Below are 18098 nucleotides of genomic sequence, written 5' to 3'. Positions count from 1 at the left end.
TATGTGCATATATACACATATAAAATATTATATGCAGAAAATACATAAGAAATTTCTAAGTGTTAACTTCTGGGGAGCAGGACTAGAGTGGAAGTTTGGTTGAGATACTTCCAAATATATATAAACAGGAAGTTGCAAAGAAAATACAGAGATCCTAGTAATTTTCATCCTGTTTTCCCCAGTGGTTACACCTTAACTATAGTATAATACCAAAAGCAGGAAATTGCCATTGGTGTAATGTATATGTATAGTTCTATCTCATTTTATCACGTGTGTAGATTTACATAGCCATCACTGCAAATCAAAATGCAGAATTTTCTCTATCACCGTAAAGCTCTGGGAGGGAAACTTTTTTTTTTTTTAAACTGAATTCTTTGCATTGTTTGAATTTACTAGGGCCTGTTACTTTATTTTTACCCTTATAAATTTATTTTTAAAATTTATATAGTAAAATTCACTTTTTGATGTGCTGTTCTGAGTTTTGACAAATACATATTCATGTATCATACTCAAGAATAGTGCCATCTTGGGGCCCCTGGGTGGCTCAGTCTGTTAAGCCTCTGACACTTGATTTCGGCTCAGGTCATGATCTCACAGTTGGTGAGTTGGAACCCTGTACTGAAATTTTCTGTCTCCCTCTCTCTCTGTCCCCTGCCTCTCAAAAATAAATAAGTAAACATTTAAGAAAGAATAGTGCCATCATCTTCCAGTATTCACTCTGAGCCTCTCTTTGTGGAACCCCTCCCTCAATCCCATCCTTTGGCAACCAATGATTTGTTCTCCCCCTGTAGTTTTCCTTTTCCAGAATGTCACATAAGTGGAATAATACAATTAAAGCCTTTTGGATCTGGCTTCCCTTATTTAGCATAGCACATTTGAGAATCATCCATGTTGTTGTGCTTATCAGTAGTTCATTTCTTTTTATGGTTGGGTAATACGCTATTACATGGATGCACCACAGTTTGTTTATCCATTTACCAGTTAAAGAACATTTGAGTTATTTATAGTTTTTGGCAATTATGAATAAAGCAACTATCAATGTTTGTGTACAGGGTTTTGTGTGAACATATGTTTTCATTTTTCCTGGGCAAATTTATCATAGATCTGTATTACTATTAATTAATTAATTTTAATTTGAGAGAGAGTACATGTGGGGGAGAGGGGCAGAAGGAGAGAGAGAGAAAGAGAGAGAGGGAGAGAGAATCTTAAGCAGGCTCTAAGCTCAGCACAGACCCTGACATGGGGCACAGTCTCACGACTCTGGGATCATGAATTGAGCTGAAATCAAGTCACTCAAAGGACTGAGCCACCCAGGTGCCCCTATATCACTTTTTAATATGTAAAAGTAACAGTAATTTGACATACTACTTTTGGTACCTTTGACTCATTTAAAAATCATTGCTGTATGTACATTTTATTTTCCCTAGGATTTGTGAGACCCCAAAGATATTCAGAAAGATTTACAAAGGGTAAAGCTCAATACAAATGGTTCTGACTAAAAGTTACCTTGTTTTCATTACAAACTCTTATCCAGAGTGGACATAGCCCCTTCCCAGTTTGGGACTGGACAGAGAATGTGAAATAGGATGTAGGGACTGGAAAACAAACCTGCCATTGCCTCAAAATGCACTAGATCCTGTATACCACAAGCTGCCTTTTGCATGGGCTGCTTAAGAGACAGAAGGAAGATTTAATCTGAAGAGAGAACATTGAAGCATGTATGGGAAGTATAAGGGAAAGGGAGAAGAGGGGTCAAGCATGTGATCGTTTCTCTTAAGTATTGGCAAGAACTGCTCTCATTTTTCTCCTGACACTTAGATCTCTCTCTTCTCCCAACCTAAGCTCCTCAGCACAGAGGTCCCTGCTATCCTAAGGGTTCTCCCACCTCATTTAAGCCATAGGACTTTACCATCATTATAATACCACTTAACAGCTTTATCAAGTTTTAGTGCTACAAAGGAATTTCATATATATTATTTCATACACACACTCACACACACCAATAGTCCTGTGAAGTAGATATAATTCCACCCATTTTACAGATCAGGTTAAATGACTGGGTAAAACTTCTTTGGACTCTAGATTGATGCTCCCTCACCTCTCAGTGTTTACCAGTACCAGAATAAAACCTTTCAAAAATTAGATCAGGAATTTAAAAACCTAAATTTCTGATTATAAAGTATGACATGCTCATTGAAAATAAAATTTTAATTCAGAAGAGCATTAATAAAAATAAACTATAACCTCACCATACAAAGGTAAGCATTGTTAATATTTTGGCACATTTCCTTTTTTATTTCCTACATAGATAACAGAAATATACACACATATACACACACACACGCCCTAGTATGTTTGTATATTTTATAATTGAACGCATATTATACATACAATTCTACTCTGCTTCTGTCACTTAATATAACAAGAGCATTTTCCTGAATATAATAAAAAATTCTTTCATAAACATAATTTTTAATGAATGATACTATTACTATATCTGTATCTATTATATTGGGAGAGAGAGAACTGTAAGAATGAAACTATTTCCAGGGGCGTCAGCTCTATTACTCACAAGTGTTAGGTATAGGAAGGTGAATCCACTCTTCTGGGCCCATTTCCTCATCTGTGAAATGAAAGACAGTTTTAAGGCCCCTACCCTTTCATGAGTCAGTGAGTAAGGGCTAATGCACACTGGGTGAAGATAATCTAGAGAGACTGAGTACTTTTCCTTTACTGAACAGGAGAGTCTGGAAAAGTACTGGGTTTCCAGAGCTCTACTATAACTAAAAGGACACCTGGAGACAGGTTTAGGCAGTATGATTCTGGTAAGGAAGATCTGTCAAAAATAGCTCCATGGAATCTGAATGTTGACTATCTTCCTAGCTTATAAAATGGGCACTTCATAGTTTATAAGAAATTCCTCACTTTCCAGAGAGATGGAGGAAATGATACTTGCTTTTAATCTCATGACTATGCTATTTCAGAATGTTCATGTTAAAATGCTTTTTGTTATTTCATTACTTGTTCATTCATTCAGTAAATTTTTGTTAGTCAACAAAGTACCAAGCCCTGTGTTAGATACTGTGCATAGACAGATACCATGGTTGCCATCATGGAGCTAAGATTCTACTGAAGGTGACAGACATGAACCAGAAATTGCTTACCTCCCTAATTAATTAATTAATTACTCCTATGAAGGAGATGGTCAAAGTGCCATGTAAGTATATAATCTGGGAATTCATTTAAAGAGGAAGTTTTGTAAAGATTAAACCCCAAAATAGAATTTAATGAAAATGGAAGAATTTATACATGAGGAAGAAAAATATATTTTGTACCTTCTATCCCTTTTTGTACTACTTTAAAAATATTACAATGTATTAATACCATTCCTAATGATATTAACATTTATTGAGAGCCTAATATATGCTAAGTACATTATCCTTTTTAATCCTCAGAATAGATAAAAAAAAAAAACTGAGGCTCTGAATGGGTAACTGTGAAAGTCATGTCATTAATGGGTAGTGGGGTCCAATCGGATACACAGTCTGAGTCTGGAGTCTACAGGTTAAAAAACCAGGAAAACAGTAATACCAGGGAACCCTTACATAAGGTTTATATATCAGGCATAAATAAACTCCTTTAATTCTCAAAAGAACCTTTGGAAGTAGGTATTATTATCATTTCCACTTTATGTGAGGAAATTAAGCTACAGACAGATTAAGTATTTTAGTAGCCAAGATTATACAACCAGTGGCATAAGCCCTATACTACACTATTTTACTCTGCACATAGTATTTCTACGTGTCACATTTTTGCCTGTTTACGTACATTGTTTTATACAGCTTGCACTTATAGTGTTCCTATAATTGTCCTTTTCTTTTCATTTATCATTATAGCATATTTCCTTCAATAAAAGTATTTATAAGCATGTTTTTTCCTTTTTACTACCCTCTCCTCAACCTCTATTGTTATTGTGGTTGTTGTTGATTTGTTGGTTTTACCATAGGCCCAGAGGATTGAGTTAATCACTTGCCTCAGTTCATGGGCTGTAAAGAGTCCTTCTTTACTTCATCCTAATCCCCAATCCCAATACCTCCCCCTTTAGGTAGCTACTCCAATATTTTGATATGTCCTTAAACATATGTATCCTTGTGAAATATATAGTATTGGGGTTTTTTGGTGTTTTTTATTGAGATATGATTAACATATCATAAAATTCACCCTTTTAAACCAAACAAGTCAGTGTTTTTTAGCATGTTCATGAAGCTCTGCAACTACCATCACTATCTAATTCCAGAATGTTTTCATCACCCCCAAAAGATATCCTGTACCTGTTAGCAATCACTCTCCTTCTCTTGCCCCAGGGTCTGGCATCTGCTGATATACATTTGTCTGTGTATGTGCTTTTCATTTTCATTAAATGTGCTATGGAACTTGTGTTTCCTACATTTTCACTCAACACTATATTTGTAAAATCTGTCCATGTTGCTGAATGTATGCCTGGTTTAATGTTCCTAAATGCTGGGTGTCTTCCACAGTAGATAGCCATTCCCTTGGTGGTGGACACTTAGATTACTATCAACTTCCCACTACCATGCACAAAACCACAGTGAAAACCATGGCCATTCACTACTGGACATATAGGAGATTCCTCTGGGATGTCACTGCTGTGGCACTGTTGGGTCACAGTGTATATATACACTTAATTTCACTCAGTATAGCTAGATTATCCTCCACCGATAGTGTCTGTAGTTTCCTGTTTTCCTACATCCTAGCTAAAACTTAGTATTATTCACTCTTCAAATGTGGCCAAGATGATGGGTGTGGAGTGCTACCTCATTTTAAAAATATGAATGTCTTTGCTTCCTAACAATTTTGAGCATCTCTTCATATATTTGTTAGCTTTTGGGTGTGAAATTGGGTGGAATGGGGCTAAAGTTTTGGGTTTGCATTTAAAGTATATCCGGTCTTTTGTAGGACATACATTCAACCTTGGTTTGTATCTGAAAACACTAACCCAGCTTTACTCTGCTTAAAGCTGTGGACCCTACTCAGACAGAAGCATAATATGTAGCTTCCCAGTATAGCAGGGGTAAGGCAGTCTGGATTTGTTAATGTCCAGACTTGTGTGCACAGCATTTCTGAGATACAGGCATTTCTATTGTTAATAAGAAAAGCTTTTGCCTAGGGAACAGAGGGCTCCCCCCCCCCCCCAAAAGGTCAAGGGTTTTTTTTTTGGAAATGATTAATCTCTAGTATCTGGGCAGTCAGAAGGTCAACCCCACATGATCATCAGCTAATCAATTTATTTAACACTGAAATCAGGTAATTCAGTGTGGGGTACTAGAGTGGGTCACAAAGATCTGGAAACAGAGGGAAACTCTAGGTAAGCAGAAAAGAAGATTGAAGATGTTTTCTTTACTGAGAAGAAATGGGGAAGATGGAATGTTTCTCAGATGTGATCAGCCTGAGTATTGTTTTTCAGGATAATATGTTCTCAGATGGGTAGGGAAAAAATCAATCTCATTGAGACAGTCTTTAATGCGGGAAAACATTTTTTTATTTTTTATTTAAAAAATTTTTTAACATTTATTCATTTTTGAGAGAGAGACATAGACAGAGCATGAGTGGGGAAGGGGCAGAGAGAGAGAGGGAGACATAGAATCAGAAGCAGGCTCCAGGCCCTGAGCTGTCAGCACAGAACCTGACGTGGAGCTCGAACTCACGGACTGCAAGATCATGACCTGAGCCCAAGTGGGATGCTTAACCGACTGAACCACCCAGGTGCCCCTGAAAACATAATTTTTTATAGAGCAATGTTTCTCTAATTTTATTTGGCATAATAATCGTAAAAATCACCTGGGAGGTTTGTTTTTGTTTAAACAGATTCTAGAAGAATACATAGGAAACTGGTAACAGTGGTTGCCTCTCTCAAGAGAAACTGGTTAGCTGGGAAATGGACAGGAGAGAGACTTTTTCCTTTTGATCTTTTAAATTTAGTACTATTAACATCCATTTTTGATTCAAAATTATTTATATTTAATAAAAATGCACATTCCTATTTCCATTTTGAATTTTTTATTTTTTTTACATTTATTTATTTTTGAGAGACAGAGAGAGACAGAGCACGAGTGGGGGAGGGACAGAGAGAGAGAGAGAGGGAGATACAGAATCCGAAGCAGGCTCCAGGCTCTAAGCTGTCAGCACAGAGCCTGATGCGGGGCTCGAACCCACAAACTGGGAGATCATGACCTGAGCCAAAGTCAGATGCCCAACCAACTGAACCACCCACCCAGGCACCCCTCCTATTTCCATTTTGATTCTGTGGATCAAGAATCTGCATTTTAACAAGCATCTCATGTGATTCCAACACAGCTGATCTGTTGGCTCACTTCTGGAGAAAAAGTGATACAAAGAAGTGGTTCTTAATCTTTTTTGGATTTACGCATTCCTGTGAATTTTTAATGAAAGCTATGGGCCTTTTCCCTAGAAAACTGCACATGTACTCAAAGACACAATAATGTGAATATGTTGTGATTACAGTTATAGAGGGTTCATGGGAACCTCAGCAGCATCATGTCCATGATCCTCATGTTAGGGACCCCAATACAGAGGTATTGTTCTATACCTTGGCAAAAAGTTATTTTTATAAGAAGTTTAGAGACTTGAGAACAATTTTAAGTGTGTGTATGTGCGTGTGTGTATGTCTGTGTGTACGCAGGTGACCTGTGTGTGTGTATAAGACAAGAACAGAAGTGATTTCTACTTTTGATGAAGGGGGTCCTTCTCCATTTCTAGAAGTAGTTCCTGACTAATAAAGGAACAGAAGATGGATCCCTCAACAATTCCTTCTAGCTACATCCTGTCCACAAACATGTTAATGAAATTTGCAGATGACCCTAAAAGAGGATATGCTGCAAACACCAGGAAAGCCAAAGAAATTATGTAAAACATTAGCAATATGGCAAAGAGAATGACACTCAACTTGGAAAAATTTCAGGTAGAGGCATCTGGGGAGAAGTAATTGGAAAGAAAATTTTTCATGGGGAGGGCAACACCTGGAAAGTAGTAATGGCTGTAATAGGCCCAAGGGTGATGCTAAATGGCAAATTAGATATATGTCTGTTGTATAATATTGCGAGAAAAATATGACACTGGCCTCTTGTTACAAAGCAGGGAGATAATGCTTCTTTCTGTTTGGCCCTGGTGAGATAGCACCTGGGATGCTGTTTTTAGTTTTGGACACTTCATTAGTGGAAAATTGTTGGTTAGCATTTGGGAATTTGGAGGCAAGAGACAGGAACAATTAAAAGCATTTATTTGACATGACACAACGTCACAGAGGGAAAGAGGAATAATGAAACTCTATACTTAAATTGTGTTGCTGAGAAATCAGAAGTTCTTTTCACTGTAATTTCAGCATAGAACCGTTGATCATTGGAGCAGGGAGGAAATTTGGAGATGACTTTCGGTGACATTTAAGTTCCTGGGCTGTGCTAAAATTTTGTTGGCTGGGCAGGTTGCTCTTGGGTTATGCATTTCACAGAGGTCTAGAAAGGGTCCTCTCAAAACATAGATCTGATTATTATTCTCTTGATGAAAACCCTTCAGTGGATTCCCATGGCATTTAGAATAAACCTAACTTTTTAACAGGGCCCACATTGTTCTGCTGAATATGACGTTTGCCTAAATCTTGGCTTCTACCACTCTCCCTTGAGCTTACCAATCTTCAGCCACACTGGCATCCTTGCTGTTTCTAGAACTTTCCAAGATCATGTTCTTTGCATTTGCTGTTCATTCCTCCAGCTTCTTGCATTATTGATTCCTTCTCATCTTTCTTCCTTTCATAAACATGTTATCTAAAGTCTCCGTCCCCACACCACCATCCAGTTTATAGCACTATCTCAATCTGTAATTATATTTCTTTACTTACTCGTTTATCATCTTTCCCCCCTATTAGGACAACCTAGTAAACACTAAGAAGAGCAATTGTTGGGTCATATGATAAGGGGTAAGCTTTGTAAGAAACTACCAAAACTGTCTTCTGAGGTGGCAGTACCACTTTACCTCCCCACCCAGCAATGGATGAGATTTCCTGTTGCTACACATCCTTTCTAGCATTTGGTGCTGTCAGTGTTTTGGATTTTGGTCATTCTGATAGGTATGTGGTAGTGTCTCTTTGTAGCTTTAATCTGCATTTCCCTAAACATATATGATGTGGAGCATCTTTTCATATGCTTGTTTGTCAACTGTGTATTTTCTGTGGTGAGGGACCTATTTAAGTCTTTTTAAAATCTCGTTTTCTTACTGTTAAGATAAGACTGACAGATAAAATTGTATACATTTAAATGTACAATGTGATGGTTTGATATACATATACATTGTGGAATGATGACCAGGAACAAGTTAATTAACATATCTGTCATCTCACACAGTTAACTCTTTTTGTGTGTGTGCAATGAGAACACTGAAAATTTATTCTCAGCAAATTTCAAGTATAAAATACTGTATTATTAACTATAGAGACCATGTTGTATGTTAGATACTCAGAACTTATTCATTTTATAACTGAAAGTTTGATCTACGTCTCCCCGTTCCTCCCTTTTCCCAATCCCTGGAAGCCACAATTCTATTCTGTTTCTATGAGATTGACTTTTTTTTTTTTTAATTTCACATATAAGTGAGATCATACAGTATTTGTCTTTCTCCATCTGGCTTATTTCACTTAGCATAATGTATTCCAGGTTCATCCATGCTGTTGCAAATGGAAGGGTTTCCTTCCTTGTTTTTTAAAGGTGGAATAATAAAAAAGGTGGAATCCATTGTGTGTGTGTATATCACATTTTCTTTATCCGTTTACCTGGACACTCAGGTTGTTTCCATAAATTGGCTATTATGAATAATGCTGCAATGAGCATAGGGGTGCATATATCTTTTCAAATAAATTTTTTTGTTCTCTTCAGATAAATATCTGAAAGTAGGATTGCTGGATCATACAGTCATTCTCTCTCTTGCTCTTTTTTTTTTTTTATTTTGAGGAGTCTTCATACAATTTACTTTTTTAAAATTTATTTATTTATTTATTTATTTATTTATTTATTTAATGTTTGTTTATTTTTGAGAGAGAGAGAACATGAGCAGTAGAAGGGCAGAGAGAGAGGGAGACACAGAATGTGAAGCAGGCTCCAGACTCTGAGCTGTCAGCACAGAGCTCAACACAGGGCTTAAACTCAGGAACCATGAGATCCTGTCATGAGCTGAAGTTGGAGGCTTAACTGACTGATCCACCCAGACGCCACCATACCACTTTCCATAATGACTATTCCACCAACAGTGCATAAGGGTTCCCTTTCTCTACATCTTCACTGACACTTGTTATCTCTTCTCTTTTTGATAATTGCCATCCTAACAGGTATGAGGTGATGTCTTGTGGTTTTGATTTTCATTTTCCTAATGATTAGTGATGCTGAGCAACTTCTCATGTATCTATTGTCCATTTGTACATCTTCTTTGGAAAAATGTTCATTCAGATTCTTTGCCCATTTAAAAATTGGATAGTTTTTCTGCTATTGAGTTGTATGAGTTTCTTATATATTTTGAATATTAACCCTTTATCAGATATATAGTTTATAAATATTTTCTCTCATTATGTAGGTTGCCTTTTAATTTTGTAATTTCCTTTGCTGTACAGAAACTTTTCAGTTTGAAATTGTTTCACTTGTTTATTTTAGCTTTTGTTGCATATGCTTTTGGTATCACATCCCAAAAAATCATTGCTAATACCAGTATCAAGAAGCTATCCCAGTACATTTTCTTCTAGGAAATTTAAGGTTTCAGGTCTTACATTTAAGCCTTTAATCCACTTTGAGGTTTTTTTGTTTTGTTTTTTGTTTGCTTGTGTTTTGCTAAGTGGTGTAAGATAGGGGGTAAGTTTCATTCTTTTGCATGTGGCTGTGCAGTTTTCCCAACACCATTTATTGAAGACCCTATCCTTTCCCCATTGTGTGTTCTTGTCAAAGAATAGTTGACTGTCGATGTGTAGGTTTATTTCTGGACTCTCCATCCTGTTCCATTTGTGCATGTGCCTTTGTTTATGCTAGTACCTTACTGTTTTAATTACTGTATCTTTGTAATATTCTTTGAAATCAGAGAGTGTGATGACTTCAGCTTTGTTTTTTTTCAAGATAGTTTGGTTATATGGGTATTTTGTGGTTCCATATGAATTTGTTGATTGTTTTTATATTTCCATGAAAAATATATTTGAAATATTATTAAATAAATAAATTCTATCTCAGATATAATTGACATACATCACTGTAAGTGTAGGGTATAACAGAATAATGGTTTGATTTACATATATTGTGAAATGATGACTGCAGTAAGCTTAGTTCACATCCATCATCTCATATAGACACAATAAAAAGAGAAATTTAAAAAAGTAGGGAGGAAAAGAAAAAAAAGAATTTTTTTCCTTGTGATGAGATCTCTTAGGATGTGCTCTCTTAATAACTTTTATATATGTCATATAACAGTATTGACTGTAGTCATCATGCTGTACATTACATCCCTAGTATTTATCTTGTAACTGGAAATTTATACCTTTTTATCACCTTACTTCAATTCCTCCATCCCCTCTCCAGCTTTTGTATAGCCGCCCCTTTTCTCTTTTAGTTTCTGTTTGCATGGCATATCTTTTTCTTTTTCTTTTTTTGATTTTTAAAAATTTATTTTCATTAGTTAATATACAGTGCAATATTCGTATCAGAAGTAGAATTCAGTGATTCATCAGTGACATACAACCCCAGAGCTCATCACAACAAGTGCCCTTCTAAATACCCATGACCCATCTAGCCCATCTCCCACCAACCTCCCTCCATCAACCCTCAGTTTGTTCTCTATCATTAAGAGTCTCTTGTAGTTTGTGTCTCTCTCTTCTATTCCCCCCTTTCCCATATGTTCTTCTGTTTTCTTTCTTAAATTCCATGGCATATCTTTTTCCACTACTTCACCTTCAGCCTATGTTTGTCCTTAAAGTTAAAGTGAGTCTTTTGTAGGCAGCATATAGTTTGGTCTGTTTGTTTAATCCATTCAGCCTCTTTCTGTGTCTTTTGATTGGACAATTTAATCCATTTACATTTGGAAAAATTACTGCTAGATAAAGATTTACTATTGCCATTTTGTCAGTTGCTTCCTGTTTGTTTTGTAGTCCACCTGTTCCTTTCTTCTTCCTTTGCTGTTTTCCTTTGTGATTGGTAATTTTTTTTTTTTTTGTAGTAGTATGCTTTGATTCTTTTCTCTTTATATTTAGTGTAGCTACTGTAGGTTTTGCTTTGTGCTTACTATGAGACTTTCATAACACATCTTATAATGGTCTATTTTAATCCATCATCTTAAGATAAATTGCATAAAAAAGCTCTACATATTTACTTGTCCTCCCACACACATATTGTATATTGTAAATGTCACAATACAACTTTTTATGTTGGATATCCACTACAAGAATATTCAGCTATAGTTATTTTTAACACTTTAGTCTTTTCGTCTTTACACTAGAATACAAAGCAATTTTTACACCATCATTCCAGCATTAGAGTATTGTAAATTGACTATATATTTACCTTTACCATGAATTTCAAGCTTTCATATGTTTTCTGGTTACTAATTAGTGTATTTTTGCTTCAGCTTGAAGAACTCCTTTCTTTTTATGGAGTTCTCCCTCCAGTTCTTGTAAGGAAAGTCTAGTAGTGATAAATTCTTTCAGCGTTTGTTTGGGAAGAGATGTATGTATGTATGTATAAAACAGAAATATGATTACATCAACCCCTGCCTCCAATGGTTCTCTATTGGTTTTAGGATAAAATACAGAGCCTTTAACATGGCTTATCAAAGTCCTCTGTGGACAGCTTTCTCTTTGTTTCATCATTCTACTTCTCAGTAGTGCTAAGTGACAGAACTGGAATTTGAACCCAGATAACTGACTTCCCAGGACCAATATTCTTAATTGTTTCCTTGCATTGTCCCAACAGTCAACCATAATGAACCTCTTTTATCATCTCCCATGAACTAATTTTCTTATCTTTATATTTTTCTACATTCTTTTGCCTCTGCTTGGAATTTTCTCTACTTTTCTTGACTTGGAAAACTCCTCCTTTATTTACCCTTCAGATCTCAGCTTAGAAGTTTCCCTATCTTACATACAGCTTTACATAATTCCTGAAGTCTGGGTCAGAAGTCCCTGCCTTACATTCCTTTAAATCCCCTTTCTTCCCTTGACATACAATTTGTTCATTATATTATAATGGCTAGTGTATTTACTTCCTTGACAAGAATTTTGTTTCTGTGATTTCAAGGACTGTGATTATCTTATGGGTCATTACATCCCCAAGGCCTACCACATAGTAGGCACTGGGAACATACTTGTATAATGAACAGAAGGTTTACAATTCCTGTAAAGGGTATTCTCTTATTGTGGACATTTTTATATGCTTAACACTGGGGGTCGGTAAGGTAATACTAGAGTTATTTTCCTGTTAGGCTCTCTTGTGGGGGTGAATCAAAGCACAACCTGGAAAGAACTCAAAGGCAGCAGAGATGCTCAGGTGAGACAGAGACAAACGGAGGCCTGGGGTGGGTGGAAGCGGCACCGCTTTGCTCCTAGTGCTTCCCCTCAACGGCCTTTTTTTGCCGCTGTAAAGGTATTTTGGCTAGGTGCGGCCACACCTTCCCTAGGGGGCGTCTGTGAGCCCCGGGAGGACGGCTACTTCTCAGCCAGGACCCACCTCACGGCCCGGCCCGTAACATCGCGATACCTTGTCACCAACGAAGAAGCGCCCGCAATACCTCCTCCGCAGCCCTGAATGATCCTGTTGGCAGCTTCCCCGGGGTCATAGAAAGTTCGGGAACTTTTCTTAGGTCTTCGAATGTGCAGTGACCTCCCAACACGTGTTCACCTCTGCGCTTGTCTTTCGTGGGGCCGAGGACACCGGACTGGACCCGACAGAGCCTGCGGAAGAATGGTGGCCGCCTGACTGGAGTCCCTGACAGGAAAAATCCCTTCCAGGGAAGAAGAGCGGGTCTGCCCTCGGTGGAGGTCGTCGTGTGCCCCGCCAGGGCGGAGGGGCGGGCATTAAGCTGGAAATCAGGATTGGCAAGCGCGGGAAAGCTCTGCTTTCCAAACAAGAGGGACCCAGGAGGCCAACAGTGGAGAAGAGCCCCGGGGCCGGTGGACGCAAGAGGCTGACGGACCTGACCCCCGGACGCGGCCGAGGGACCCGAGGTCAGGGAGCGGCAGGTGGTGACCAGTGGACAGGTGAGCACCGCCCACTTTAGAGGACTCTAGAGGGACTAGGAGAGAAGCGTGTATCCCGACAACATATGGAGTCCCTGTTAATAAGGCGGGTGGGGACTGAAAGCACAAGATTTGGGGTGTGGCCTTAACCGTATCAGATTTATAGTCACCTTAAAGGAAGACCGCAGAAAATACTGGTTGTATTTGGACTTAAAGTTGCTGCATTTGGGTGACTGTGGAACTGAGGAAGAGGTGAGTAGGTAGGACTCCACTGAACAACCTAATTCTGTCTTACGATGTTGATATGAAATCACCAGAGAAATAACTATAGCACTGGGAGTGAATATCCAAGCTTATTTGCTTAGCCTGAGTCCAGAGATTTAGGTATATATTTTTCTTGCTTGCCCTCCTTCTCTTCCCCTCCTCACTCGTCACTCCTTCCCTTGCTTGGTTGCCTCATCGCTCCCACTTCCATCACTTACATTTTCCCAGGCGTTAGCCCTAGAATTTTGGTGATTCGTGAACTAGGATGAAAAGAAAATCACATCTTTATTTTGTTTAACATCAATCTAAATCAACTTTTGCATTTTCATCAATTATGAAATTGTAAACCACAGAAGTATTAGCAGTGCCTGTGACTATGTCATTAGTAGAAATCCCATGGTAGTAACGGTACTTGTACATTTGACCATAGAAATCACAGATGTTGTCCTTCACATTGTGGGTACTGAGAAATATTTTTGCTTATTACAGTGAAGTTATATGAGTTATTTGACTGGCAACCTGACCTTTTATCCATTGCATTAACATTGAAACATTTAATACTATGCCACTAATTTAAAAAATGTTTTGATAAATATAATTCAATATAATTGGTTTCCTTTGCATATTTCTCATCCATTCCTAATCTTACTATAGTGCATAGAAGGAAAATTGGTGCTGATCTTTAGGAAATGAATGACCCAAACCGTTGTACTTTTACAATTTAGGTGGTTTCCAGTTCTTTCTTTTTTTTTTTTTTTATATGAAATTTATTGTCAAAATGGTTTCCATACAACACCCAGTGCTCATCCCAAAAGGTGCCCTCCTCAATACCCATCACCCACCCTTCCCTCCCTCCCAACCCCATCAACCTTCAGTTTGTTCTCAGTTTTTTTTTTTTTTTTTTTAAATTTTTTTTTTCAACGTTTTTTATTTATTTTTGGGACAGAGAGAGACAGAGCATGAATGGGGGAGGGGCAGAGAGAGAGGGAGACACAGAATCGGAAACAGGCTCCAGGCTCCGAGCCATCAGCCCAGAGCCTGACGCGGGGCTCGAACTCACGGACCACGAGATCGTGACCTGGCTGAAGTCGGACGCCCAACCGACTGCGCCACCCAGGTGCCCCTTGTTCTCAGTTTTTAAGAGTCTCTTATGCTTTGGCTCTCTTCCACTCTAACCTCTTTTTTTTTTTTTTTTTTTTCCTTCCCCTCCCCCATGGGTTTCTGTTAAGTTTCTCAGGATCCACATAAAAGTGAAAACATAGGGTATCTGTCTTTCTCTGTATGGCTTATTTCACTTAGCATCACACTCTCCAGTTCCATCCACGTTGCTACAAAGGGCCATATTTCGTTCTTTCTCATTGCCCTGTAGTACTCCATTGTGTATATAAACCACAATTTCTTTATCCATTCATCAATTGATGGACATTTAGGTTCTTTCCATAATTTGGCTATTGTTGAGAGTGCTGCTATAAACATTGGGGTACAAGTGCCTCTATGCATCAATACTCCTGTATCCCTTGGGTAAATTCCTATCAGTGCTATTGCTGGGTCATAGGGTAGGTCTATTTTTAATTTTCTGAGGAACCTGCACACTGTTTTCTAGAGTGGCTGCACCAATTTGCATTCCCACCAACAGTGCAAGAGGGTTCCCGTTTCTCCACATCCTCTCCAGCATCTATAGTCTCCTGATTTGTTCATTTTGGCCACTCTGACTGGCGTGAGGTGATATCTGAGTGTGGTTTTGATTTGTATTTCCCTGATAAGGAGCAACGTTGAGCATCTTTTCATGTGCCTGTTGGCCATCCGGATGTCTTCTTTAGAGAAGTGTCTATTCATGTTTTCTGCCCATTTCTTCACTGGGTTATTTGTTTTTCAGGTGTGGAGTTTGCTGAGCTCTTTATAGATTTTGGATACTAGCCTTTTGTCCGATATGTCATTTGCAAATATCTTTTCCCATTCCATTGGTTGCCTTTTAGTTTTGTTGGTTGTTTCCTTTGCTGTGCAGAAGCTTTTTATCTTCATAAGGTCCCAGTAATTCATTTTTGCTTTTAATTCCCTTGACTTTGGGGATGTGTGGAGTAAGAGATTGCTACGGCTGAGGTCAGAGAGGTCTTTTCCTGCTTTCTCCTCTAGGGTTTTGATGGTTTCCTGTCTCACATTCAGGTCCTTTATCCATTTTGAGTTTATTTTTGTGAATGGTGTGAGAAAGTGGTCTAGTTTCAACCTTCTGCATGTTGCTGTCCAGTTCTCCCAGCACCATTTGTTAAAGAGACTGTCTTTTTTCCATTGGATGTTCTTTCCTGCTTTGTCAAAGATTAGTTGGCCATACGTTTGTGGGTCTAGTTCTGGAGTTTCTATTCTATTCCATTGGTCTATGTATCTGTTTTTGTGCCATTCCAGTTCTTTCTTAAAACACAATTGAAGGAGCACCTTCTATACTTGTTAATTGATAGATAATTAAAAGTAATTTTTAATAAGAGATCACTGGGATTTGGCATATAACTCTAGAGGAGATCAAAGAGTTATGTGATGTTGTCATAAGAAAATGATTACTATTCCTATTATTTATGTGAACAAGCTTTCTCAGAGCTCATATTTAAAAATAAATTTAAAAAAGGAAGGTAATTGATTTTGTACATTGACTATCAGTAAGTGCTTAGATTTATAAAGCAAAAGCCACATTTCATCTAAGATATATCATGCCAGTAAAATTTTTCTTAAGCTTAATAGCTGTATAAATTTTGTTTATGCTGTTTTGCTCAATTGGGTACCACTAGTAATTGTAATGACAGTGTCATTAAAAATAAATTTTTTAATACTTTGAGTCTTAGGGTCACAGTAGGTGATACCTTGATTTTGGACTTCTGGCCTCCAGAACTGTGAGAGAATTAATTTCTGTTTTAAACAATCAAGGGTATGATAATTTGTAACAGCAGCAACAGAAAACGAATACATAGGGTATATAATATATGCAAATGTTTAATTTTAGTAGATAATGCCAAACAGTTTTCCAGAGTGATTGCACTGATTTACACTCCCAGTAGAAATGTAAGAGTGTTCTGGTTGCTCTGCATCAAGGTTTGGGGCCAGGTATGAAAGAGTCAGCTAGTAAATATTTTAGGGTTTATAGGCCATATGGACTTGTGACAAATACTCAGCTCTGTCATTGTAGCATGAAAAAAGCTGCAGGCAATACATAAAAGAATAAGCATGGCTGCTTTCCAAAAAAACTTTATTTACAAAAATAGGTTACAAAATACTGATCCTTACTCTGTATCCTTACCAACACTGGGTATTTTCTGTTCTTTTCATTTTAGCCATTCCAGTCAATGTGTAGTAATATTTCATTGTGGTTTTAAATCACATATCCTTGATGGCTGAAGTTGAGCATCTTTTCAGGTGTTGCCCATTTAAATGTACTCTTTGGTGAAATGCCTTTTAAAGTACTTTGCTCATTTTAAAAATAACAATTTGAGATATAATCCATATACCATAAAATTCATCCTTTTAAAATAAGAATTCAGGGGCACCTGGGTGGCTCAGTTGGTTTGCTGACTTTGATTTTGGCTCAGGTTATGATCCCAGGGTTGTGAGATTGAGCCCATTGTCGGGCTTCACACTGGGCATGGAGTCTTTTTAAGATTCTCTTTCTGTCCCTCTCCCCTGCTTGCACTTTCTCTCTTGAAAATAAAATTTAAAAAAATTAAAGTAACAGTTCTGTGTCATTAGTGTATTCACAGAGTTGTGTAACCGTCACCACTACCTAATTTCATAACATTTTATCACCCCCCCCAACACCAAAAAAACAAACCATACCCATTAACAATTACTCTCCATTCCTTCTGCTCCTAGCCTCTGGCAACCACTAATCTACTTTCTGTCTCTACAGATCTGCCTTTTCTTAACATTTCATATAGGTGGAATCATAGAATATGCGTTCTTTTGTGTCTGGCTTCTTTCACTTAAGATAATGTTCTCAAAGTTCATCCATGTTGTAACATGTCACTTCTTCATTCCTTTTTATGGCCAGCTAATATTCCATTTTGTTTACCCATTTGTCAATGGATTGGGCATTTGGATTGATTCCAGTTTGGCTATTATGAATAATGCTGCTATTAACATTCATGTATAAGTTTTTGTGTGGATGTATGCTTTTAATTCTCTTGGGTATATATACCTAGGTGTAGAATTGCTGGATCATATGGTAGCTTTATGTTTAACATTTTGAGGGGACTGCCAGACTGTTTCCCAAAGCAGGTGAATCATTCCACAATCCTACCAGGAATATATAAGGGTTCCAATTTCTTCATATCCTCACTATCGTTTGTTATTGTCTGTCTTTTTTCATTATGGCCACCCTAGTGGGTGGGAAATGGTGTTTCACTGAGATTTTGATTTATGTTTCCTTAGTGACTAATGATGTTGGGCATTTTTTCTTTTTGGCTTATTAGCCAATTGTATATATTCCTTGGAGAAATGTCTGTTTAAATTCTCTGGCCACTTTTTATTTGAATTGTCCATCTTTAAAACAATTTTTTAAATGTTT

Source organism: Panthera pardus, unplaced genomic scaffold (assembly GCF_024362965.1).
Source record: "Panthera pardus isolate Hobbes unplaced genomic scaffold, ASM2436296v1 HiC_scaffold_22, whole genome shotgun sequence".
Lineage (NCBI taxonomy): Eukaryota > Metazoa > Chordata > Mammalia > Carnivora > Felidae > Panthera > Panthera pardus.
This window is presented reverse-complemented; position numbering follows the sequence as displayed.